This window comes from Panthera leo, chromosome B1 (genome assembly GCF_018350215.1).
Source record: "Panthera leo isolate Ple1 chromosome B1, P.leo_Ple1_pat1.1, whole genome shotgun sequence".
NCBI lineage: Eukaryota > Metazoa > Chordata > Mammalia > Carnivora > Felidae > Panthera > Panthera leo.
Window position 1 is genome coordinate 197,729,772 of NC_056682.1, and position 27,325 is coordinate 197,757,096.

The 27,325-nt window shown below is 41.4% G+C and overlaps 1 long non-coding RNA gene across 2 annotated transcripts in view; it reads right to left on the minus strand.

Moving 5' to 3' along the window:
* Nucleotides 1-24,980, minus strand: part of LOC122218620 — a 107,216-nt gene extending 82,236 nt beyond the window's left edge. For both annotated transcript variants that reach the window (XR_006202035.1, XR_006202036.1), the window contains exon 1: nucleotides 24,909-24,980. This is a non-coding gene — a long non-coding RNA (uncharacterized LOC122218620). The remainder of the gene's footprint in view (nucleotides 1-24,908) is intronic.
* Between the last annotated feature and the right edge of the window lie 2,345 nt (nucleotides 24,981-27,325).

The window sequence follows — 27,325 nt, forward strand, 5'->3', positions numbered from 1 at the left end:
ATTGCTCATATTATTCTCTTATTTTTGTTTGTATTTCTGCAGTGTTTATTATGATCTCTCCTCTTATTTTTTAGGTCCTTTCCTTTTCCTTTTTGATCAAACTAGCTAGGGAGTTATCAATTTTGTTAATTCTTTCAAAGAACCAGCTCCTGGTTTCACTGATGTTTTCTACTTTTTTTTTTTTTTATTTCAATAGCATTGATTTCTGCCCTTATCTTTATTGTTTCCCATCTTCTCCTGGTTTGGGGTTTTATTGTTCTTTTTCCCAGCTCTTTAAGGTGTAAGGTTAGGTTGTGTCCTGAGGCCTTTCTTCCATCCTTAAGAGGGCCTGGATTGCTATATGCTTCCCTCTTGTGACCACCTATGCTGCATCCCAGAGGTTTTGGGTTGTGGTGTTATTTCCATTGACTTCCTTGTACTTTTTAATTTCCTTTTTAACTTCTTAGTTAGCCCATTCATTCTTTCATAGGATGTGCTCTAGTCTCCAAGTATTCGTTGTCTTTCCAAGTTTTTCCTTGTGGTTGATTTTGAGTTTCATAGAGTTGTGGTCTCAAAATATACATCAAGATCAATATATCTTGATCTTTTTTACTTGTCGAGGGCTGATTTGTGTCCTAGTAGGGGATCTTTTCTGAAGAATGTTCCATGTGCACTTAAGAATATGTATTCTGCTACCTGAGGAGGAAATGTTCTGAATATATCTGTTAAGTCCATCCAGTCCAATGTGTCATTCAAAGCCATTGCTTCCTTGTTGATTTTCTGCTTAGATAATCTGTCCATTGCTGTAAGTGGGGTGTTGAAGTCCCGTACTATTATGGTATTGTTATCCATGAGTTTGTGCTTGATTTACATATTTAGGTTCTTTCACATTGGGGGCATAAATGCTTACAATTGTTAGGTCTTCTTGGTGGATTGACATCAATTTTGTTGTTGTTTTTTTATAAACACAGGAATTTATTTCTCATAGTTTGGAGATGGGAAGTCCAAGATTGGGGTACCAACATGGTCACGTGAAAACCTTCTTCTGGACCACAAATTTCCACCTTGTGTTCTCACAGGGTGGAAAGCGTTAGGGAGCTCTGTGGGGTTTCTTTTATAAGGCACTAATCCTATTCCTGAGGGTTCCACCCTCATGAATTAAACCCTTTCTCAAAGTACCCATCTACTATACCATCACCTTTGTGGATTAGAATTTCAACATATGAATTTTGGGGGAGTACCTCATCATCTTTAATTGATACCTTAACTCTGACATGCTTCTATAAACTGTCTCTATTAAATTCCTTTCAGTTAAATATAGTTGATCTCTGAACAACATAGGTTTGAACTGAGTGGGTCCATTTATATGCAAATGTTTTGACAAATACAGTATGGTACTGTAAATGTATCTCACTTCATTTTTTTTAATATGAAGTATACTGTCAAAATGGTTTTCATACAACACCCCATTCTCTTCCCAAAAGGTGCCCTCCTCAATACCCATCACCCACCCTCCCCTCCCTCCCTCCCACCCCCATCAACCCTCAGTTTGTTCTCAGTTTTTAAGACTCTTATGCTTTGGCTCTCTAACTTTTTTTTCTTCCCCTCCCCCATAGACAAGTTTCTCAGGATCCACCTAAGAGTGAAAACATAAGGTTATCTGTCTTTCTCTGTATGACTTATTTCACTTACATAACACTCTCCAGTTCCATCCATGTTGCTACAAAGGGCCAGATTTCATTCTTTCTCATTGCCAAGTAGTATTCCATTGTGTACATAAACCACTATTTCTTTATCCATTTGTCAGTTGATGGACATTTAGGCTCTTTCCATAATTTGGCTATTGTTGAGAGTGCTGCTATAAACATTGGGGTACAAGTGCTCCTATGCATCTGTACTCCTGTATCCCTTGGGTAAGTTACTAGCAGTGCTATTGCTGGGTCATAGGGTAAGTCTATTTTTAATTTTTTCAGGAAACTCCACACTATTTTCCAGAGCAGCTGCACCAGTTTCTTTAACAAATGGTGCTGGGAGAACTAGACAGCAACATGCAGAAGGATGAAACTAGACCACTTTATTACAACATTCACAAAAACTCAAAATGGATAAAGGACCTGAATGTGAGACAGGAAACCATCAAAACCCTAGAGGAGAAAGCAGGAAAAAAACTTCTCTGACCTCAGCCACAGCAATTTCTTACTTGACACATCCCCAAGGGCAAGGGAATTAAAAGCAAAAGTGAACTATTGGGACCTCATGAAGATAAAAAGCTCCTGCACAGCAAAGGAAACAATCAACAAAACTAAAAGGCAACCAACAGAATGGGAAAAGATAGTTGCAAATGACATATTGGACAAAGGGCTAGTATCCAAAATCTATAAAGAGCTCACCAAACTCCACACCCGAAAAACAAATAATCCAATGAAGAAATGGGCAGAAAACATGAATAGACACTTCTCTAAAGAAGACATCCAGATGGCCAACAGGCACATGACAATATGCTGAACGTCGCCCCTCATCAGGGAAATACAAATCAAAACCACACTCAGATATCACCTCATGCCAGTCAGAGTGGCTAAAATGGAATCAGGAGACCATAGATGCTGGAGAGGATGTGGACAAACAGGAACCCCCTTGCACTGTTGGTGGGAATGTAGACCTCTTAATTTTGATATACTGCCCTTCTTCATCTTGTTACATTCTTTAAGATATAGATTGTCTGCTATCAGTGTGGCTACTCTTTCTTTTGGCGACCATTAGCATAAAATATGGTTCTCCATCCCCTTACTTTCAATTTGAAGGTGTCTTTAGGTCTAAAAATGGTCTCTTTTAAACAGCATATAGATGGATCTTGTTTTCTTACCCATCCTGTTACCCTGTCTTTTGACTGGAGCATTTAGTCTATTGACATTTAGAGTGAGTACCCAAAGATATGAATTTATTGCCATTACATTGCCTGTAAAGTTAGAGTTTCTGGTGGTGTTCTCTGGTCCTTTCTAGCCTTCATTGCTTTTGGGTTTTTTGTTCCCTCTCCCTCTCATTTTGAATTACAGCCTTGCTGAATAAAGAATTATTGGCTGCATATTTTTCCAATTCATCACATTGAATGTATCCTGCCACTCCTTTCTGGCCAGCCAAGTTTCTGTGGATAGGTCTGCTGTGAACCTGATCTATTTTTGCTTATATGTTAAGGACTTTTTTCCCTTGCTGGTTTCTTGATTCTTTCCTTGTCTGTGTGTTGTGTCAATTTGACGGATATGCCTTGTTGATAGTTTTTGTTGAATTTAATGGGAGTTCTCTGTGCTTCCTGGATTTTGATGTGTCTTTCTCTAGGTTAGGAAAGCTTTCCACTATCATTTGCTCACATAAACCTTCCATACCCTTTTCTCTCATCTTCTGGGACCCCTATGATTAGGAAGTTATTCCTTTTTAATGAGTCACTGAGTTCTCTCTTATATCATGCTTTTCCTTAGTTTCCCTCTTTTCTGCTTCATTATTCTCCTGAAGTTTGTCCTCTGTATCATGGATTCACTGCTCTGCTTCACCCATCCTTGCCACCGTGGCAACCATTTAAGATTGCATGTCAGTTATAGGATTTTTAATTTCATCCTGACTAGATTTTACTCCTTTTATCTCTGCAAAAAGGGATTCATGTTTTCGAACCCAGCTAGTATTCTTATTATCGTGACTCTAAATTCTGATTCAGACATCTTGCCTATATCTGTGTTGATTAAGTCCCTGGCTGTAATTTCTTCATGCTCTTTCTTTTGGGGTGAATTCCTTCCTTTCTTTTGGGGTGAATTTTATCTCAGATGGGGCTGTTTCCAAACCCCTCACTTCTGAGGGCCCTGCAGCATGGGCCCACTCCAACCCTCTGATGGAGGGTCTGAGTAATGGCCAAGTGCCAGCCTGCCCCCAGGAACGTTCACATGACTGCACTGTGGTAGATGCTCAGAGACTGTGGCTGGGTACCAGTCTGCCCCAGAAAAAGTTCACACAATCCTGTAACAGCAGCGTTTCAGGAATTATGATAAATCACAACACACATCTGGCACCAGGCTTCACCACCCCTTAACCCTTGTTCCAACACCAACAAACATGGCTGTTCTTTGGGGCCCACTGGGACTTTGCTTGTGGGGAGGCTGCATAGCTTCTACCAAATATCCTCTCAGGAGAGCCGCCTCTCCCCATGTGGCCTGAGGACCCATCAGACCTTGCTGTCTGCTCCTGGGGATTTGTCCTTCCCACCAGAACTCCACCAATTATCAAGCTGAGGAGTTTCAGATTCTGCACTCCCCCATTTACAGAGTCCTAATGGGATTCAAACCCTCTCCTTTACCCCTTGCTTGTTCAGTCCTTTATGGGTGTTTCCACTCTCTCTCTCCAGCTGCTTTCAGAGGTAGTGCTTTTCCTGTACTCTCCCCTCTGTCTCCATCCTCTCTCAGCAAGCAAACACAGCTCCCTACCCTCCGTGGCTTCTCTCTCCCTCAGTTCACTTCTCTGCACCACAGACCTGCCAAGTTCTGTGGCTCAAGTTATACAGATTGTTGCGTTAATCCTCAGATCAATTTTCTAGGTGTGCAAGATGGTTTGGTGTTGATCTAGCTGCATTTCAGGGATCAGGGAAGCAGAAGAATTCCATGCTGCCCCACCATCTTGGCCCCTTGCCCCTCAAATGACACTAGTTTTTAATTTCTCATATCTAAAATTGAGAATTAAAATAAATTGGTTTTGTTGAACCCAAAAACTTGTGGTCATTTGTTATAGCACCAAGGAGATTACAGTACTGGTCTAAAATTCTTATTTCACATTCTACATTCAGGGGAATCCATACTGATCACTGAGGTTTACTATATTTTTGTAATACTGGGATCATTCTTTCACAGGCAGCACTAATCAAGAGGAGGATAGTCACAAGAACAAGATACTGGTTAGCATCCCAACCTAGAGTATTAAGAAGGTGTTATGTACAGTATCCATTTAAAATGCAGAGACAAATGCCTTGAGGTTATTAAAGCTTAAGAGAAAGTAAATATCGAAAACCCAGAGTTTAATTTTTTTTTAATTTTTGAGAGAGCACGCACAGGTGCTAGTGGGGAAGGGACAGAGAAGAGGGAGCTGCTGAATCTGAAGCAGGCTCCAGGCTCTGAGCTGTCAGCACAGAGCCCGACACAGGACTCAAACCCACAAACCACAAGATCATGACCTGAGTTGAAGTCGTTCACCTAACTGAGCCACCGAGGTGCCCCTTGAACACCCAGAGTTTTAATGATAACTAAATATGCATTGAAAACCTTCCCACAAAGTATTCTTCCTCAGCCCAGAAATTTCATTCCTAGATTCCACCATGAGTTCTGACAGAAACATACCTATCACATGCTAATCATTCCAGTGAAAGGAAATGAGTTCCCAAAAATTTTCTTCCCTGACTACCAAGAGGATTAAGATGTTGGTGCTCATCTTGTGCAGGTTTATCACCAGTAGCAACCAGAATCACAGTTGCATTGGCCCATCCCTGAGAACATCACTTTATGCACTGAGTGTGGGATACAAGGGAGTCACTCATTTGGCTGTACAAATCCTCCAGATCTTCTGGGGGTTGGAGTGGTGTCCAGTGGGCAGGGACCCATAAGAAACTGCACTCTGAGTCAACCTGGGAGGATTCCTGAGTCCAACCCGAGGAACCTTTACCTCTCAGCACCCAGGGAAAAAGAATGACTAATACGCAAATTGAGAACACTTTTAATAACCCTTAAAGTTACATTGTCAGCATAATTATCAAGGGACTGGGAATAAAAAGGGACAGAATTTTTGCATTTCAATTGCTCAAAGTCTCCTCAGGTATCCCCACAGAGCACAGTGGAATGAGGTATAGACTTTTAAGTTGTTTGGTTCAGTTTCCTTGATGGTCCTTGACATGATGTTCTAACCTATGGACCTGCATTCTCAGAGTCATCACTCACAATGGAAAAAGGAACCCACAGATTAAGTCATTGCCTAATGTTTCAACACTTGAAGATATGTAACTTAGTTCCCCAAAGAAACACTGGAAGAAGGATCACAGCTAGTGCTGTGAAAACCAGAGACCTGAGATTCCAGGGGTGCCAGCCTTGGGGGCAAGACTGGATAAGCCCAGGCTCCCAATGCACACTGCCCATGCAGTAAACATCCTGTAAGACTTGTCTGGGCTTAAATCAGAGCTAAAATATCCTCAGCATCCAGAAAATAAGAGAGCCCACTGGCCAATCTCAAGTACTCTGAGAATGGGATAATCTCAGTTCTGACACTTAACAAGAACATCAGACAAATTAAAGAGATCTTAGACTGGGACATAGGGGGATTGGCAGAAGGAGGATCACAAAACCTTCATGGACTCCTGTGGGAAAGTCAACCCCAAATAGCCATGGGAGCCTTCACTTTGGTCTATCAGCAAAATGTATAAACAACTGTGATCCAGGGTTAGTCCTTGCAGCAAAGGCAGCAGGACAAGCTTTTAAGACACCCCCCACCTATGCTTCTGAGTCAGTCCTGAGTACTTCCCATGCCAGGCTTTATTAGTATTCATAGGATGAAATGTAAAGATAAATGTCAGAAGAGGGAATTAGATTCTTCTATCCAAGAAGACCATATATTAAATTGAAGAGAGAAGTGGACAGTTCTTAGAAGCTCAAGAACTAGAATTATTAAACTAAAATGTAACGATTTTATATCACACATTGTCCCTTAAATAAGTTACAACTAGAAATATAGTAGTAACTGACATATTGAAGTTTACACAGGAATTAAACCTAAAACCCCAGTATCCATTCCACTGCAATGTAGGAAAGAGATAATGTAGATTTCTCTCACAGAAGACTGCTTCAAAAAAATCACTACATTTGAAGCCAATTAAACATTAGCTAGTACAACATCAAGTTATATTCCTGGACATATATTTAAAAAAAAAAAAAAAAAAGAACCGACTGAGCCACCCAGGTGCCTCTGTTAAGTGTCCAGCTTTGGCTCAGGTCATGATCTCACGGTTTGTGGGTTCAAGTCCCATGTTGGGCTCTGTGCTGACAGCTCAGAGCTTGGAGCCTGCTTTGGATTGTGTCTTCTCTCTCTGCCCCTCCTCAGCTTGCCCTGTCTTTCAAAAAACATTGAAAAAAATTTTTTAAAGACAACAAAACTACCAATAGAATCCAATGAAAGCTTATGAATCTTTTCCTTTTATTAATTGTTCCTATTGCTGTACAGATGTTGGAGTTTGCTGTAGTCCCATTTGATTTTTGTTCTTATTGGTTGTGCTTTTGAAGTAATTTCCCCAAAAAAAAAAAAAAAAAAAAAGATATTTGTCAATGAACTTCCTTAAGTTTTTTTTCCCTAGGATTTCTATGGTGTCAGGCCTTATGTTTACATCTCTGATCCATTTCAAGATCATTTCTAGGAGTCATGCATCAAATTGAATTGTTCTGTATGGTTTTATCCAGTTTTCATAGCACTATTTGTTGAAGACACTGTGCTTGGCTCCCTTGCCAAGTATTAGTTGACCATATATGCTAGGATTTAATTTTGGGCTCACTGTTCTGCTCCATTGGTCTCTACATATGTGCTATGTACCATACAGTTTTTATTACTATGGCTTTGTAGTATTAGTTTGAAATCAGGAATAGGATACCTCTCACTTTGTTCATTTTCCTTTTAATTGCTTTGGCTATTCAGCCTTTTGTGGCTTTCACACAAATCGTAGGATTTTTTTCCTTCTATTTCTGTGAAAAAATACCTTTGGTGTTTTGATGGGGATTACACTGTATCTGTAAATGGGAACATGGCCATTTTAACATTTATTCTTCTGGTCCATCAACATGGGATGCCTTTCCATTTGTGTCTTTTAAAATTCATTTCAGCAAAGTCATAGTTTTCTTGTACAGATCTTTCACTTCTTTGGTTAATTTTTAATATCTTATTGTTTTGGGTGTTACTGTTAATGAGAAACTTTGATACCACCTTCAAGCTTTGTCATTAGTGTAAATGAATACAACTGATTTCTGTGTGTTGATTTTGTATCTACAGATGGAAGAAGTATTTTGCAAACCATATATTGAATAAGGGGGATGTATCCAAAAATCTATAAAGAACTTTAAACAGGAAAAACTAAATACACATTTCTTCAAAGAGGACATTAAAATAGGCTAAAAGGCACATGAGAAGATGCTCAACATCAGTCATCAACATGGATATACAAAAAGCAACAATGAGAGAGCACCTCACACCTGTTAGAACAGCTAATACCAAGTCAAGAGGAAGGTTTGACCAAGGATGTGGTGAAAAGGAACACTTACATTGATGGGAATGTGAATCGGTCTAACCCTTAGGGCCAACAATATGGAGGTTTCTCAAAAAACTAACAGGGCTACCATACAGCCCAGCCATTCCATTTATGGGAATATACCCAAAGAATATGAAAGCAGAAATTTGAAATTTTTATACAGATAAAAATACATTCTCATTTACCACAGCATTAGTCACAATAGCCAAGATGTGGAAATGACCCAAATGCCTATCAATGGATGAACAGATAAAATGGATGTTGTATATACACACGATGGAATATTATTCAGCCATGAGAAAGGAGGATATCCTGCCATTTGCAGGATGGACCTTCAGCACATTATGCAAAGTGAGAGAAGTCAGAAAAAGCCTAGTATGTATCACTTATATGTGGAATCTTAAAAAGCAAAACTCCTAAAACGAAACCAAAGTTTCACCACCACCAGAGAGTAAAGCAGTGGTTACGAGGGGACAGGGGTGATAGATAAGACTGATGTCTAAGGTCACCAACTTGTAATGAATACTAAGTAAGCCATTGGGATCTAATGTACAGTACATTGACTATAGACAACACTGTACTTTGAGCATATGTGAAAATTATAATGGAAATCATACCACTATATGTATCAAAATAAAACTATATTGTGTATACTCTAACACTATATACCTTAAGTTTTGTCAAATTATATCCGATTTAAAAAAAAATCTCCAGCAAGTAGAATTCTAAGTTACTCAAAACTCTGGCAGACAACATTAAGACACAGAGATGGGAACAAGTCTGAGTGGGCTGAGGAATCTATAATAAAACTTACCATAGGAGCAGGAAACAGACACTATCACACCAAAAAAAAAAAAAAAAAAAAAAAAAGGATGTCAGAGAACTAAGTTATAGAACTGAAATATCCTTGCTACAATATGATTCATCTTTACCTTTCCTACTCAAAGGAAAACCTTGGAGCATCTGCATTCTTCTGGAATAGGTATGCAAGTCTGCAGAAGCTAGGGTGCTCTGTGACATCTTCTAGATCCCTGGACATAATATATCAGTGAGATATTTTACTTCAAAAAACTGAATAAAATTAGAAAACAAAACAGAAAAGACAAACTTTCCACCTGTTTTGGTACACCTGCAGCCCTCGTTCCTGGATGTGGCTATTCTCAGGTTAACTCTCAGCCACCTTCCTTTCCACCTGTGTGACTAATGATTGAAGACTACGGTTCTGGATCACACGAGAATGGGTACTCTTTCAGGAATGATAGACACACCCAAGTTCCTATCTGTGTGTCAAGAACATGGTCTTATAACCTCTGGAACCACCTTCTCCCCCTTCAAATGTAGCTTATCTATGGGAGAATAGATCTTTGCTAGGACATTCGGTGATATCATGTAGAAAATACACAAGAACCCTCAAGGTACACTCCTGTTTTGTGCTGCCTCCCCTAGCCAATAACAACATTGGAAGAGGGAGTCTACCCCCTTTTAAAGGGACCAGTCTTGAAGATCAGACATCACTTTACCCACACCCCATGAGCAGTCCTTATTTATGTGACCCCAGCTGAGAATAGGGACACATCAGCTTTATACAAGTTGACTCATGAGGAACATACACAACTCTAAAAATATAGAAATAGTCCTTTTTTCATCCCCTCTTTAGCTGCAAATACAGCTGTTTTCTTCTAAATCAGGCCACAGGGAGAAGGTTAGAAAAAAAATAGACAAATCCACTGGAGAATGAACACCCCACTCATCCCTTCTGGCTGACCTTTCTCATAGATTTCACTCTAAAATAGATGGCTGTAATTTCAGGTAAGGAATAGACCTCTCGTTTCCAGTTTGGTGGGAGATTGCTTTGCACTATTGCAAGAGGGAATAGGTCTCTTCACTAATTTCTTCTGCAAAGATACAGCTTACTTTACATATGTACATTGTTCAAATTTGAAAGTGTGGGTGGGTGGACAGTGATAACCATAAGGTATCTTACAAAGAATCCTAGGAACCTACAATTCTTCATGGTCTGAGCCTAGATTATCCATAATATTCTGCATATCCTATTTACAGGTATCCTCATGGAACAGAGGGAACAATGTCAATGTCATGTCAATACGGAACATGTGGTATGTACCCAGACTTTACAGAGCAGCTACATCAAGTTAGAAAGGTAAATATATGGTGACATTTGTGCTCACTTGTAGCAGTGATGCAGGTCAGCATGTCCTCCTTAAGAGGAGAGTAGAAAAATGGTCCAGTCCCATTGGAGAGTAATGCTCTGAAAATGGCTGTAGTGGAAATTAACCACATGAGTAATTCTTCAAACTAGAGGGTTACTTCTCACTGATAAAACATTCAAGAAAAAAGGCAGGGTTTACATCACACAGCTATCAGATATAAGGGGGCATATAACCCAAATTTTTCCTCACAGTGATTATGGTGCTTAGATGAAGTTTCCACCCCCACCCCCCACATATGGTCTTCTACAAAGAATTTCATTTCATATAAGATGGGGAAAGGAACAGAGGGAATGGCCATAATCTCTGATGGAGAACGAATTCCAATATAAAAAAATAACCAGGATCTAAGAGCATAAAATTCTCCAAGTTCTATTCAGTGGAGGACCCCAATGATGTCACCAAGGTACTTTTAATAAGAAGCAAATAGGGTGGAAACAGGAGATAGGGCACAGCTACATCAACATGACAAGGTAAAATATGATCACTTATATTCTTTTGTCACTGTGTGAGGGGTTAAGTCCCAATCAAGTGCTCCCTGTGCAGTCAGTCACAGACAGGAGGGAAGGGCCACCAGCAGCACCAGCTCTGGAGACCCTGAAATAGGCTAAACGATGGCTTTAGCGAAAAATGTTCTGTTTCTCTATAACAAACCACCACCTACTTAGTGGCTGAAGACAATGCCCATTATCACATGGTTTCTGTAGCTCAGATTCTGGGCACAGATTAACTGATTTCCTCAGGGTGTTACAAGAGGCAAAGTTGATACCTGCACTACATTTCCATCTGGAGGATGGACTAGCCAAAATATCACTTGTAAGATCAGTTGTTGGCACAGTTCTTTGTCACTGTCCCATTAAAGCCACAGTGGGAGACAGCATCTCCATTGATAATGGAGCATCCATCCTCAGCAAATACCTAATACATCTTTAAAAGATTTCTTACTGGGGCATCTGGGTGGCTCAGTTGGTTAACGGCCGACTGTGGCTTAGGTCATGAGCTCACAGTTCATGGATTCTCCAGGTCGGGCTGTGTTGATAGCTCAGAGCCTGGACCTGCTTCAGATTCTGTATCTCCCTCTCTGCCTCTCCCTCACTCACACTCAGTCTCTCAAAAATAAATGCTAAAAAAAAATTTGGGGGGGTGGGGCAGCATGCCTGGGTGGCTCAGTCAGTTGAACGTCTGACTTTGGCTCAGGTCATGATCTCACAGTTGGTGGGTTCAAGCCCCAGGTCGGGCTCTGTGCTGACAGCTCAGAGCCTGGAGCCTGCTTTGGATTCTGTGTCTCCCTCTCTCTCTGCTCCACCCCCACTTGTGCTGTCTTTCAAAAATAAATAAATGTTAAAGTTTAAATTGTTTGTTTTTTTAAGATTTCTTACTACATAAGTCAGGCCTACCCAGGATAACCTCCCTTTTGGCTATTCAAGGTCTTCTGATCTGGGACTGCAATACATCTGCAAAATCCCATCACCCTTGTATTACAAGGTCATCTAATTGTGTTCCTTACAAGAAGGGGCAGAGATCCTGGGGGCCATCTTAGAATCCTGCATACAATAGCAAATGTTCCTTGATAATGGCATTATCTTAGCCTTGACAGAGGTGAAAATCACTATCTAAAGGAGAAGAGCTGGGGGAATATATAAGGGTATAAGGTGATGACTTCAAAGGTCACATGAGACAGTAAATTGACTCAAATTGAGAAGTGACCCAGCTGATTGGTAAACTCCTGGATGAGTGTGACAGCAGAGTCTCAGTGTGCCCATCTGAGCCACAGTCTTTATTGATGAAGACTTTAGAAAGATGTGCTCAGCAACCCCACATCCAGATTGGGTGTTCTGAAGAAACCACTTCAATTCAATCTTGAGTCAACAGTTCAAGTATTGCTACATATAATGAAGGCAACATCCCAGAATTCAGCTACAGCCCTCTTTAGAAGCACCAATCTGACTGCTTCAGTGGAGGAAGGAAGAGGTTCCATCAACCATAACTGCTACAAACATTCATCCCAGGAGTCCTGGACTTCCCAATGCCAAGGGCCCTCACAAACCTGAGTCTCCTGGCACCTGAAGGACTGCCTCTGTAGGAGATTCACTGCCTCAGGAGAACCACTAGACAAGGGCAGGGCCCTTTAGACCTTATAGGGTCTCCACATTCTGAGACACGCATTAGTTTGTGCAACTCTACACCTTCTCCAGGGAAGAAGATCCTAGGTAATACCTCTTCCTTAATGTCCTACCTGATGAAGTTGGTACCAATCTTCAGTATGGCTCAGATACAGCTATGCAAATCCAGAGCACTGTGCTCAATAGGAGGACAGTTTCCAAACACCTGTAACAGGTAAGCCTGAGTCTAAACAGATTAGAGCTCAGAAATTTACCTTTTACTTTAAGTTTCCTTCACCCCTCCTCCACAGACTGACCCCTGGACAGAAGTCAAAGCAACTTAACTTTGGAAGGATCCCGAGAGCATCACGACAGGGTCTATTCAGTCCATGCCACTAAGTTAGCTTCTGCCAAGATTTGTGTATAAGGAAATTCTCAGTCTCCCTTCTAACTCAACTATGGGAGTTTCAAATGGAAAGACAGTATAGCCTCATTACACATAATGGGAGTTGGAGAATGTGGAATGTCCTAGACCAAATCTCAATCTTTTCTTTGAAAAATGTATGCTACTTTAAAACACCAATTAGTGCCAGCAAGGAAAGGCAACACAATCTCCATTCCCTGTATGGGGAAAAATAAAGACTCCCCCAGATGTAGTGGTTTTTCACTTAACACCGAGATGCTTTCAGTATCATCTTGCAATTGGTGTCTGAAAATCATACCTTTTAGGAAACATGAAACTGAATGGGTGCTTTGGAGGAACCAATAAGGATGTAGGAGTTTTCCCTGACGTGGATGTTACAAGCACCATATTCTACCTGCAAGACCATCTTCTCCCATCAAATGTAGCTCAGCACCATGAATAAGCAGCTCCTCTCTCTCAGTTGGGACAGACTCCCTGGGCTCATAGTGTGCTTATCACTAAGGAGCAGAGAGATTCAATTCCACTGGAGACTCACACTTTACTGACAGTAAAGCTAATGGGAATGGGACTGAGTAAAGCAGATGGGAATGAGACTTCTTAGATCTGGCTAGAGAGGATTCCTGCCTCACAGTCAGCAGAGTGTCCCAGAAAAGTAGAATGCTTATCACCATGCACCAGGAAACCAAGCCTACCATGGTTGGATAAGGATTTTCTCCCAAGGGACCCATCCTCCAGGACATCAGAAACCCATTCCCCAGAAAAAAAAACCACCAAGCACAACTAGAGAAGGATTAATCTGGGAAGGCACAAGTACAGCACATACCCTACCTAAAGACACACACGTAATTACCTCACAGGATATAGTGAGGCCCAAGCAGGGTGGTACTGTGACCACTGGTACAGTTAGAGCACTGCTTCATGTCTCCAGGGCCTGGCTACCTGGAACGGACAGCAGTGCCCTCAGCCTGTATCAAAACTATCAAGAAACAATCTTCAGAGGCACCTGGGTGCAACTTTCTTACTTTCAGTCCTGTACTTCCTACATATACTCCCAGGAGATACAGCTGGCACATGGCAAAGATCACCCATTATTTAGCAAAATCTATTTGCTAACAGGCTGGAGATCTGATCCATGTTTTTGAGCTCTTACTCTAATATGCATTTTCAGACAGTAACCAAAGCCAATGAAAAATGGAATCCACAGATCAAAAAAGGCCACCATGTGTAAGTACTACCACATTATGATAAAGACTCTTTATCAATGAATACATTTTACTATGAGATCAACTTCCAGTGACTGAAAAGCCAGATATTTGAGCTCAGGGGGTATGAGCCTTAGGTAAAGGCCTGAATGTCATGGCCTGTGGTAATTCTTGCCATGTAGTCAAGGTCCAGTGAGTGTGTCCAGGAAGAAGTTGGAGCTAAACCCCCATCTAGGACATCAAAAGTTAATGCTTCCACCTAAAGCTTCACAAATACTTATGGATGGACAACACCTCTCAGACAATAGGAGTATTAGGCAAGTGTTCTCAGATGACCTACATAATCTACAGCAGGGCTGTCAGGATAGAATCCTGCTCCAAAAGGAGACCCCTGTAGGCAGAGTCTGTCAAAATAGTTGTGGAAGCAGAAGAAAGGGAGAAGAGCAGAGTGAATAAGAAGTTTGAGGAATAGGACAAAAGGAGACATGATGAAAACTTAGAATCATAGCAAATATGACATTTTAGTCTCCTCTGTCTGGGCCATCCTAGAACCTTCTCTCAGACCTGGCTGTTTTTACTCTAATTTTGAGCCACTTCCCATTCCAAATGTGTAACTGGTTTCTGAGGCCTGTAAAACTTAGAGCACATGAGTGTGGGGGGTCTGGACAGACCTACTAACAACCCACTAAGAGTGTAACAACATTTCAACTGGTTTTAAAGGTTAACTCGCTTCAAGCTTAGGCACTCTGCTTGCATACATAAGCCCCTTATAGTTTGTAGAGCTTTGAGATTTTGTAGACCACTGGCCTTGAACAAAGGCATCAGACTTTCCCAGAAAATAAGGCCTGATCGCATTTGAAAAACACTGCCATGGATGCCAGTAACTCCGTTCAGGGTCATGTCAACAAATGATTAACTACTGAGCACTGTCTTCTCCTGCACATAGCCCCCTCACCATTTCCCATGCCTGCTCCTTTAAAAACATGCAGCTTCACCTGGAGGGACAAGATGGTCTTTGGGATGTTAGTCTGCCATTTTTCTAGGTTGCTGGCTTCCAGAATAAAGCAACCTTTCCTTTCGCCCCACCATGTCTCTTGAGTATGAATTTAAGTGGCAAACAGCCAAACCTCAGTTCAGAACCTGTCCTCTGTCCAGTAATAACAGGTCCTTGATATGTAGGTTGCAGACTCCTAAATCCAGGACCATCTTCCCCCTTCAAATGTAGCTAGGGCGCATGAAATCTATAGTAGCTCTTTGCTCAGATGTCCCAGAGTCCACTGGACACCTTAGAATATGCACCACACTATAGCCACAATTTACTGGCCATTCCTAGAGATAGTAATTCATAGACTCAAGGAGGATATTGGAAAAAAGAAACTACTACCCTTTCAAGTACAGGATACTAAAGGGTCAGACATCATTCATCTAACATAGCTAGAAGCTAATTACCTGATACTACTAATGAGACATAAGCAGGGAAATCTTTATTCTGTTGACCCACAAGGAACTAATATGATCCTGTAAGAAAAGATATGGGGATATAGGTTCCTCAGATCTCTTCTTCCTCTTCTGTCTTATTACCTTCAGTCTTTATCAGGCAGTGCAGAGCAATTAATTACCTAAGAGCAGCCAAAGAATATTTCTATCTAGGAGAGGATACCACATACCTGTCATCAGATATAGAGAGAAAGGACATGCTCTCATTTCTACTTCAGTGTGGGATTGACGTGCTTTATAAAGAATGGAAATGCCTTCCCTTCCTCTGAGTGATTTCCAAGATGCATCATCCACCAATGTCTGAGGAACTGCCAGACAGGTTCAAGTGTGTGACCTTGTGGAACAACCTGCTCTTCACAAGACAAGCTGTAACTCAAGGAAGTCTGCATTCTGCTCAATCCAAAAGGAAAGAAACAGCACCAGAGACAAAACCCACAAGGCACTGATGGCTTTGTGGGAGCTGGGCAGTGACTATGTCAGAATCCCACATGGTGCTTCACCAGCAAAGCATTTGTAAGGATTCACTTGGCCCTTAGGATATCCATCCTGTGTTACCACGTTACAAAATGAACAGGCTACTTGAAGCCAATGTTACTGAAGTACCTTTTACATGTATAATGATGTATCAGATTCTCCTATCCCATGACCAGTTCCTAGACCCTGACCCCAGCTGCAAACAAGGACATCAACATCAGAACAAATGGTCTCATGAGGAATCTACCTGACTCTGAGGCATAGGAATAGTCCTCATTTTTGGTATCTCCCTGTTTATGTCGCTTGAAGTACAACTGTTTTCTTTTAGAGGAGGTTGTACAGGGAAGCGCAGAAAGAGGCGGCCCAAATATAAATCCACTGGAGAATGAATACCACATCTCTCATCCCTCCTTGCTGATTTTTTTTTAACTTCTAAATATAGGCCACCTAATACTTCAGGCAAGTTTCTCTGTCAAGTATATTTTGGTAGGAGATTACTTAAGAGGAAATAGGTCTCTTAAGAATGTCTTTTGTAAAATGTAACATTCTCTGTCTTATTTTGACTCAAATTTGGAGGTGCGAATGGGTGAGGACCATCATAAGCCATCTCTTATAGGGAAGACTTCTGGAAACAATCAGTTTGTCATGGTCCAACCTAGACTTAAACAAAATTCTCCCCTATTTGCAGAGATCTTCATGCAACACCAGTAACAATGCAAAGATCAGGTCAGTAACAGGCCTGTAATTGGACTTAAAGAGCAACTACATCAGTTGCAAAGGACTGGGTATGGTATCACTAGTGCTAACTTCTCATATGAGTGAGTTCCATGTAATGTCCTTGGGAGGATGGGAAAAGAGTAGAAACTGACAAAGGAATTCTAAGCACAGCCAACCACAAGGGACTAAACTCTTCCCATTTCGAGGAGGATCCTATAGGACAATGGTGCTGTCACCAAGGTATTTTGAATAAAGAGCAGATAGGGTGAAAATGGACAAGGAAGGGGAAAAATGATTATGTCTCTAATGTAGGAATTCACCATGGGATTCTTCACCTAGAGAACTTGCCAACATGTGTGGGGCTTCCAGTTCTTGTTAGGACCTCCATTTTCTGAGACTAAGGTTAAATTGTGCAACCCTACACCTTCCCCCATGGAAGAGGAGATCAGCATTGTAATAGCTTTTTCCAATGTTCCACCTGATGGAGTTGGCATTCACTTTCAGTATGGCTCAGATACAGCTATGCAAATCCTTGCAAAAGACTCAACAGAATGACACTTCTAAGCAACCTTAATGGGTAGACTTGGTTTGAAACTGATCAGAGCTCAGGGATTTGCATTTCCCTGTAAGAAAAAATGTTTCCCTCTTTTCCTCATTGCCCACATTTTTGTTTTTCCTTGGAGTGCCTCCTCACATTTGTTAATCACAGACAGCCTCAAGGTATTTAAGTAGCAAACCAGCTTTTCCTAGATCTCACCATATCCCAAGTTGAGCATGGAAACAACCCAAGTCAATACAGCTTAAGAATCCCTGGTCCCCCTGTTTAGCTCTTTTAGTACTCATGTAGGTTATCATCTACTAGAAGAGTGTTGTCCAAAGGCCAGGAGATTACAGAACTAAGTATCCCAAGGACAGCCACAGAAAATTTCTCTGCTTTATACTCTCATGTCTCCTTTACCCCCTTACCAGAAATCAGTGCTAGTTCCATTAAGACATGTATTTTAGCTAAAATCAACACAAGAAACAACAGGTGTTGGTGAGGATACAAAGAAAGGGAATCCTTTTACACTGTTGGGAATGCAAACTGCTACAGCCACTATGGAAAACAGTATGGAGGTTCCTCATAAAGTTAATAGTTAAAAATAGAACTACTCTATGATTTAGCAATTGCTCTACTGGGTATTTACAAAAAAAATTACAAGAACACTAAATCAAAGGGATACATACACCCCAATTTTATACAGCAGCATTGTCTAAAATAGCCTAATTATGGAGACACCTGGCTGGTACAGTTAAACATCTGACTCTTGATTTCTGCTCATCATGATCTCACAGGTTCATGGGATTGAGCCCAGCATCAGGCTCCATGCTTATAGCAAGGGGCTTGCTTGGAGTTCTCTAAATGAACTTAAAGTGTTTTTAATAAAATAAAATAGCCTAGTTATGGAAACGGCCCAAGTGTTCCATCAACTGATGAATTGGTAAAGATGTGGTATGTACACACACATGCACAAATATTACTCAGTCATAAAAAAAATGAAACCTTGCCATTTGCAACTTGGATGGAGCCGGAGTGTTATGGTATTCGTCTTTCTTTATGTTGCTTAGCATAGGATTTCATTCATGTGGAATTGGAGAAACAAATGAGCAAAGGAGGGAAAGAGTCAAACTAAGACACAGGCTCTTAACTATAGAGAACAAATGGATGATTACTGGAGGGGAGGTAGGTAGGGACGGATTAAATAGGTGATGAGGATTAAGGAGTATACCAGTTATAATGAGTACTGGGTGTTGTATAAAAGTGTTGAGTCACTATATTGTACACTTGAAACCAGTTACACTATGTTACCTGGAATTTAAGTAAAAACTTAAAATTTTTTGAATCAAGTATCAAATATCCAGGATTCCTATAATAGAAACTAGATACAGAGAGCCCTTGAAAAACATGGCTTTGAACTTCATGGGTTGTCAGATATATTGGAAAATATGAGATTTTAATGGAAAATTTGAGAAGTGCAACAATTTGAAAAAAAAACTACATAGCCTTGAAATATCAAAAAATTAAGAAAGTTACCTATCTCATGAATGAATGGATACTATTTTATCATAGGCTGCCAGGATACACAAAAGTTATAAAGTTAATCACATGCACAAACAGACCATATCTGGCACTGCAGCTGAAATGTAAACCTGAAGATGCAGTATTAAATCACACTGTATAAAAATAACTTTAGTCGATACTGTACTCATGTAATAATTTTGTGGTCATCTATTGCTACTGCAGTGAGCACAAGTGTCCCAAGTATCTAAACATGCCATGTGGTGATGGTAATCATCTCTGCATGATCAGTTGGTCTCTCCAGTAAATTGGCATGGCAGTAATGTGATCTTTTGTGCATCTCCTATTTTTCATCATGTTTAGTGCCACACCATAAACCTGGAGTAACACACCAGGTAACCCATACAAAGTGATACTAGTGATGCTGGAAGTGATCCCAAGCAGCAGAGAAACTTCAGGACATTACAAGAAAAAGTTGAATTGCTTTAGCTGTCCTGTAGATTAAGGTTATACAACAGGCGTGGAAACCTTCAGCTTTTTGCCAACGCCTTTTTATCTTGTAGTAAAAATACAACTTTTTATAGGTACAGGATGGCTAGAAGAAAAGCATACTATAGACTCCAAGATGACTCAAGAAAAAGTTATTACAGGACAACTTAAGCTAAAGGAAGGTGAAGGACCTAAAGCTGGAGAATTTAAGGTCAACAAGGGATGGTGTGATAAGTTCAGGAAGAGGTTTAGCTTAAGAAATGTCAATGTAACAGGAGAAGCAGCTTCTGCTCACGAAGAGGTAGTTCCCAGAAGCCATCAAGAAAGTCGAAGAAAGGATATCTGCCTGAATTGGTTTTTAAATACAGACAAAAGTGCCCTATTCTGGGGGGGGGGGGGGGGGGAAGGAATGCCCCAAAGGCCATTAGCAAAGAAGAAAAGCGAGCACCAGCATTGAAGACCGAAGAGGTTAGGCTAACTGTTTTCTGCAAATGTAGTCAGGTTTCTGTTCAGGATTGCCCTTATCTATAAAGCCAAAAACACCTGAGCCCTGAGGGAAGTGATAAACACCAGCTGCCAGTCTTCTGGTTGTATAACAAGGCCTGCACGACCAGAACACTTTTTTCTGCACTGGTTCCATTGATGCTTTGTCCCTAAAATCAGGAAGTACCTTGCCAGTAAGGGACTGCCTTTTAAAGTTCTTTTGATAATGCCCCTGGCCACCCAGAACCCCAGGAGTTCAACACCAAAAGCACTGAATTATTCTACTTGCCCCAAACCTGTCTCTAAGCCGCTTGATCAGGGGGTCATGAGTACCATGAAAGTTAATGAGCCTTCTAAACATAGTACTGTATGGAAAATATTGTCAATGTTATGGAAGAGAACCCCAGTACAGAGATCATAGAAGTCTGGAAGGACTTTTTCCAGATTAAAGATGCTAATGTTACAGAAAAAGCCAAGAAAGCTGTCAGGCTTCCAACAAATTCCTACTGGGGAAAACTGTCCAGATATCGTGTAAGACTTCACAGTATTTATGCCAGAGCCAATCAAAAAAGTCATGATAGATTGTGGATATGCCAAAAAAAAGTGGGGGTAAAGGATTCTAAGATATAAACCTTGGAGGAATTTAAGAGCTAATAGACACCAAACCACAGGAATTAGGTTACTTGATGGAGGGGAGTGCTTCCAAACCATTAGCAGACAGTAAGAAAACCTAGAAGCTGTGCCAGAAAACAGACATTGGATAATCTGGCAGAAGGGCTGTGATTATTCAAAGCTGCTTTTGGCTTGTTATGGCACAGACAAAAAGGCCACCAGCCCAACTGGACAGTCATGAACTAAGAACAGTGCATGAAAACTTTCACCTAAGCACAGTGCTCACCTTATGTAGATGCATTACCTATAGGGACCAGAGTAACAGATATATGTGCCATTCCTGGGGATATCACTATACACTGAGTGTGGTGGCAAGAGAGCCATTCAGATCTGACTACACGAACTCCCTCCTCATCCACCAGAGGATTTAAGTTCAGGTTCCCTCTATGGTCTTTGACATGTGATTTCAACACATGTGGACCCACATTCTCAGAGTAAGCACAAGTGGAAAAGAAACCCCACAGATCAGAAGGACTGTCACCTGAGTGCTCCACCCTTTAAGATATTACATTTAGTACCAAAAGGAAAACCATTGGAAGGAGGATCTCAAGACAGTGTGATGAAGACCAGAGATCTGAGATTCCAGGTGTGCCAGCCTTGGAGGGAATACACTGCCCATGCAATCAACATCCTTTGGACTTGCCTGGGCATTAGTCAGAGTCTCGGCATCCAGAAGAAATCCCACTCAGCCAATCTCAGTACTCTGGATGGGAAAGACCCCTGTACTGACATAGGAGAATTAGGCAGACAAAGGACATCCCAGGCTGTTCCATGGGGGATTGGCAGGATGAGGATCACACAAAACCTTCACAGACACGCGTAGGAAAGTCCACCACAAATAGCCTTGGGAGCCTTCACTTTGTCCCATCAGCATGGTGTATAAGCCTCTGTGACCCAGGGTTAAAGACTGCAATGAAGGCAGCAGGACAAGCATTTCCAACACACCTCACCCATGCTTCTGAATCAGTCCTTGGGGTTTCAAATGAGACGACCATCCCTCTCAGCCCAGGCTTCATTAGAATTTACGGGGCTAAGATGAGATGGTATTTAAGCCCTTCCCTCCACAGAAAGACCATAAATTTTCTTCAACACTTCTTAGAAGCTCTAGGATAAGAATCCTTTACCAAACTAAAAGGTACCAATTTTAGATATTCTTCCAGAAGTGATAATATAATGATTTGCATTCTACTAGGGAAGCAGTAATTGGTATTAAAATAATCACACATGAATGGTAACAAACTTCAGCAACCAATCCATTGTGATATGGGAAATATTTTTTAATGTTTTAGTTGACAGAGAGACAGACAGAGAGAAAGCAGGGGAGGGGCAGAGAAAGACAGAATCCAAAGCAAGCTCCAGGCTCTGAGCTGATAGCAGAGCCTGATGCAGGGCTTGAACTCATGAACGATGAGATCATGACCTGAGCCAAAGTCAGATACTTAACCAACTGAGCCACCCAGGTGCCCCAGGAGGAAAAAATATTTACATTTCTCCCAGATTATTTCTTGAAAACCTTATTACATTCAAGTCAAATTATAGAAATTTGTGATGGAAATAAATGATATTTGAAGACAAAGCAAAGCCACCCACAGAACCCAATGAAAGCAAATGAATCTCTAATAATCAGAATTCTGAGGTACTTGATTCTGGTAAACATTACTGGGAGGCAAGACACACTCAAATCTCAATGAGATAAGGAGTCTAAGGAAATTCTTCTTGGGAGAGGAAAAGAGACGCCATCACAATATGGAGGTTATAGACCTCAGCTATGGAATCGGAATAGCCTTGCTGCAGGCAGACTCGTGTACCTTTCCTACTGAAAGGAAAACCTAGGAAGACTAAGACCATGTCCTCCTAAAACAGTCACCAATTTTCAAACTCTGAAGAAAATTGTTGAGCATGTGAAAAATAGATCCATGGAGGTGTTGGCAGTAGTGAATGAGTCTTTATTCAAAGCACATGGAAAAATCCTTTAACCAAGGATTCCTGTGTCAGATTTGAAGTCTTACAGGAGGTATCTGACCATCAAGAGGAGAGGGAAGACTTGAGGCAGAATTTATGGGAGTGGGATTTTTATGACCCTTGCTTGGCCCTGAGTGACCAAAGAAATGCAGAGGTCATTCTCTCAAAAAAGAATATTTACATTTTTGCTTACCTCCCCCACTTCTCCAGAGGCCTCTACAAGGCAGAAGGTGGTTCAGAAGACCTCCCAGCATTTCTACCTAAGTTCCCTCCAGGGGACTAGGCAGGTGACTTAAGCACCTATGGACCTGCCTACTCTTGGGCAGCTCATTTTCACATTCTGAGGTTAGGATAGAAACTTCATAAGGAGTAACGAATGTAAGTGAGAAGTCCCAACGTATTTCATACTGCAGGAAATCTTGACCAGCATCTCTAAGCTAATTGAGAAAGATGGTACTTTGTATATTCAGATAATACAACTAAGAAATCAGGGTAATTTATCAAAGAGAAAGAAAGTACACTTCAGGATCAATGTCTATGTGATTCTACTGTGATGACTGAAAAAGAGTAACAGGAATATCCAGTGTCGAGTTCTGGATCTAGCCACTCCTGAAACGTGACTAACCATGGGAAGATTGGAAAACATACATCACTTTCACCTAAAGAGAGTCACAGGGTAAGGCTTTCAGGTAGAATTCCATGACACACACCATTTACTTCCAGGAAAGGCAACACAGAGGTGGGGGTAGGGGAGTACACTGCCCAATTAGAAAAGGTTACAAGTGGCAAATAGTACCTACTTGAGTATTGTCTGGAGGCCAGGAGACTACAGAAGTATCACAAGAACAACTTACACAGAAAATGTTTCTGCTCTACATTCCCTCATGGGGTAGCTTTCTCCCACCATGTTTAAGATTAAATTTAAGATTAAATTTTAGATAACAGTGTTCTAATTGTGAATGAAATAGAAAGCAATGATTCCCTGGAAAGGAAGCAAAACCACCCCTATAGAATCCAGAGACAGCAAATTAATCTCTATTAGGATTCTAAAGGTACTTAATTCTGGCAGACATTACTGGGAGGCAAAGATGGGAACAAGGCTAAGGGGGTGAGGGATGTACAAGGTATCTGTTCTTAGAAGAGAGAACAAGATATCACAAGAAGATTAGAGGTCAGAGATCTTGGCTATGGAATCAAATAGTTTTGCTGCTGTAGGACAGACGAAAGGAAATTTCCTAGTGAAAGGAAGATTTAGGAGTACTTCAATTCTTCTGGAATCTGGACATTTCTGCAGCAGCTGGATTCTCCTATGACACATCCTTTAGATCTTTTTGGCATGGTAGGGATGGTTCCCCACCCCCCAATATTTTGAGAGCACATATGCAAGTGAGGAGAGGGGAAAAGAGTGGATAGAGAATCCCAAGCAGGCTCCTTGCTGTGAGCATGGAGCCCAACGTGAGGCTCGACTCCATGAACCAAGAAATGATGATTAGAGCTTAAATAGAGTAGGACACTTAACGGAGCCACCCAGACACCCCAACAGGGAGGTATTTTAGTTGAAAGAAGACACTACCTAAAACCAGAGAATCTCAGGAAATAGGACAGAGTTCTAAGAATAGACCTTTACTTCAGCCCTCTTTGGGCAGTTGATGCATAATCAGACTCAGGATCAGGCACCACACCACAGGGAAGCTCAGACAGGGAGGCCCACACAGAAGTCCACTGGGGAATAAGCCAACACAGCCCTGTCATACCTCTTTATAGACATGCCTATTTGTTAAATGTGTCCCTCTAGGCTAGTCTGCTAGGATTTCAGGTTAAAGAATATGTCCCTCATTTCTTCTTCCTGGGTGATTGTTGTATGAAAGTAAAAGATGTCTTCACAAGAAGAGAGGTGGAGGGAGTGTGTCCACAGCCATTATAAGCTGCACCTGACCAGGAAGAATTTCAGAAAATATACTTTACAAACTTAGAATTTTGTGTGGGAAGTCATTTGTGGGGGTCATATCAATAATAGAGTACAGATAAAGTGTCACCAGAGGTGTGAGTGTGTAACCACATCAAAATGGACAGTAAAACATATGGTGTATCCCTAGTGCTAATTTCTTGCTATAGGAGAGCTGAAGTCTGTGTGAAGTCCTCAAACAATCTAAGATGGGGAGAAAAGGAGACCACTTTGAAGTCACATTGGAGTAATGTTCTGAAAATGGTTGTAATGGAAGGTAACCACATCAGATATACTTTTATAGAGTATCACCTCTACTTGATGACACATATCAGGTAATGTACACAGTTAAATACTGAGAGCCTACCTGTGGACCGATGGATTATCTAGGACCAGCTGATATCATCTTCCTTACCTATGCCAAGAGAATTTACTTTCTATCCTGAGTGCTTCAAAATACAATCAATCTCCATAGAACCAAGGAACAGATTCTGAAGGTCTGATGTCATAATCCTTATACAGGAGAGTCTCAGAATAGGCAGAGCATACTGATGTACTGAGCCAACAAAGTCAGCAGGGAGAACAGTCTTCAAGTTGACCCTGGGGTCCTCTGTAAATGAAGTCAGGGGAATACAGGATCCTCCTTGAGTTAGCTACCTCCAGTCTTCTCCTGGATCAGGGAGCACAGGACATATTAACTCAAAGAGGCCAAAGCAGAAATCCACCTGGGGAACAAACCATCACTGATCTCTGTCATCAGATCTAAGGTAGATGCACATATCCCTCATTTTTCACTTCAGTGGAAGACTGAAGATTATTGTTCTTATGTAAAGAAAGGAATTGGTGTCTTTACAAGTATTTAAAGAAATCCTGTCTTCTACAAAAAGGCAATTTATTCTCTCCTCACCTGTATTACATTCTTGCAAAATGGGAAGAAGGGGAGTGCCAGGAGGTCTCTGACCAAAGAAGAAGTATAACAAACTACCCACCAGGATCTAAAAGCATAAATTTCACCATATGCTATCCCTTGGAGTCCCCTAATGAGACAACAGTGATGTCATCTGGGAACTTTCAACAAAGAACAGATAGAAAATAGTTAAGAGCAGCTACATTAGCACAAGAAAAAAAGTCATCAGTAGTGCTAACTTGCCATCCTATGAGTGGTTGAGGTCCCAATGAAGAGCTCCTTCAACAACCTAGGGAAAACTCCAGTCTCTTGAGGTTTTACTTTGAGAAGGGCTATAGCAGAATGTAACACCCCCCCCCCCCCCGCAAGTGGCACACCTAATTATCTGGTGTCCAACAGCCAATGGCACGTGTCAGCAAATAGAGGTTACATTATGATGCTACTAAAACCAGTAACCAAAGGGCTAATGGCACTAGTAAGTACAGCTGCAACATTTCACCCAAACTTTTGTTTGCTTTTAAATATTCCTGACTCTCCTTGGGCAGAATTTGAGGCCTGCTCTCCCATCTCATTGGCTGCCTTGAACAAACATTTCTCTTGCTGCCCACTCCAGTGATTGTCAGCCTAGCATGCAGCAGAGCCATAGCTAGTTTCAGTTACACTACCTATGGGCCCATGGGATTGAACAGGCCAGAAGAACATCCTTTTATTGTTCAGAACAGACCTTAAGCACATCAATCTCCTGATGCCCACTGACAAGAAGATCAAGACCAGCATTGTTAAGTCTAACAGGTCTCCTCACAATGAACTCCCCCAATTAAGATGATCGAGGCTTTTTGGGGAGAACAACTTTACAACTCCTGACTCTTTCCATCTTTAAGTGATGTACAATCTGTTGTGTGCCCCTTACAGCTGGGTTTTCCCTGTAACAACTAACAGACCTTTTTATCAGGTACTGAACATCAGTCACCGGGGTGTGAGCATCTTAAGGACCCCACCCCCCAGGGCTGTGTGTTAGGGACATGAGGGCAATGGGAACAAGCTTCTGTTCCCACATCTTCATGAAGGACCCAAAGCTTTTCACAACCACCTCAGCTTTGGACACTGAAACTGGAGTTCTCATCTTGACAGACTTCAGGGAGAAACATGGATGTGGTTACAACCTTCTAGTTAATTTTGACTTTAAGACTTTCTTCTAGCTATACAAGAAAGGACTAACTTGACATCCTGAATATGACACAACATCAAGGTAACCAGTCACTAGCAGGACCAAGGAACAAGAGATAAGTGATGACAAAGATGAAATAGAGTGAAAGTAGTCGAATGTGCTCCCACCATCCTTAAATAAATGAGTGTCCAGCAAAGACTATATGCAAAAGAAAGCTGAAGCACCTTACTTTGAGCCAACATGTACTCCATTCGTTGGAGCTAGGACATGCCAAACTTCATAGCAACAGCCTATCATTGAAGATGCAGAACCAGCTCTGTTCTCTAAGGAAGAAGGAAAAGTTTGGAATATACACAAGGAAGCAATTATAAGCTCTGAAGTCGGTTTCCATAGGAACAAGACAATGTGAATTTTCCCCTTAGCAAAACTATCAAGGCTGAATTGATCTGGCCCCCTCCTTCAGGATGGTCATGACAGAGAACCCCAGACTCAAAATGAGTCTATCCCTGAGGACCAAGTAGACCCTCAGTCCACTGGGTGAGTTCTCACCCACTTTTCTACCAGAATAAGATATAGGAGTCCTCAGAGCCCACAGCCTGCCCAGTGAGGTCCTGGCTTCACAGATGCTCGCTGATCAGCAGAGCTGCCAGGACAAACCAAACCCTTTACGCTGACAACACCAAGATTGTGGAACAGGGGAAAGCCCTAG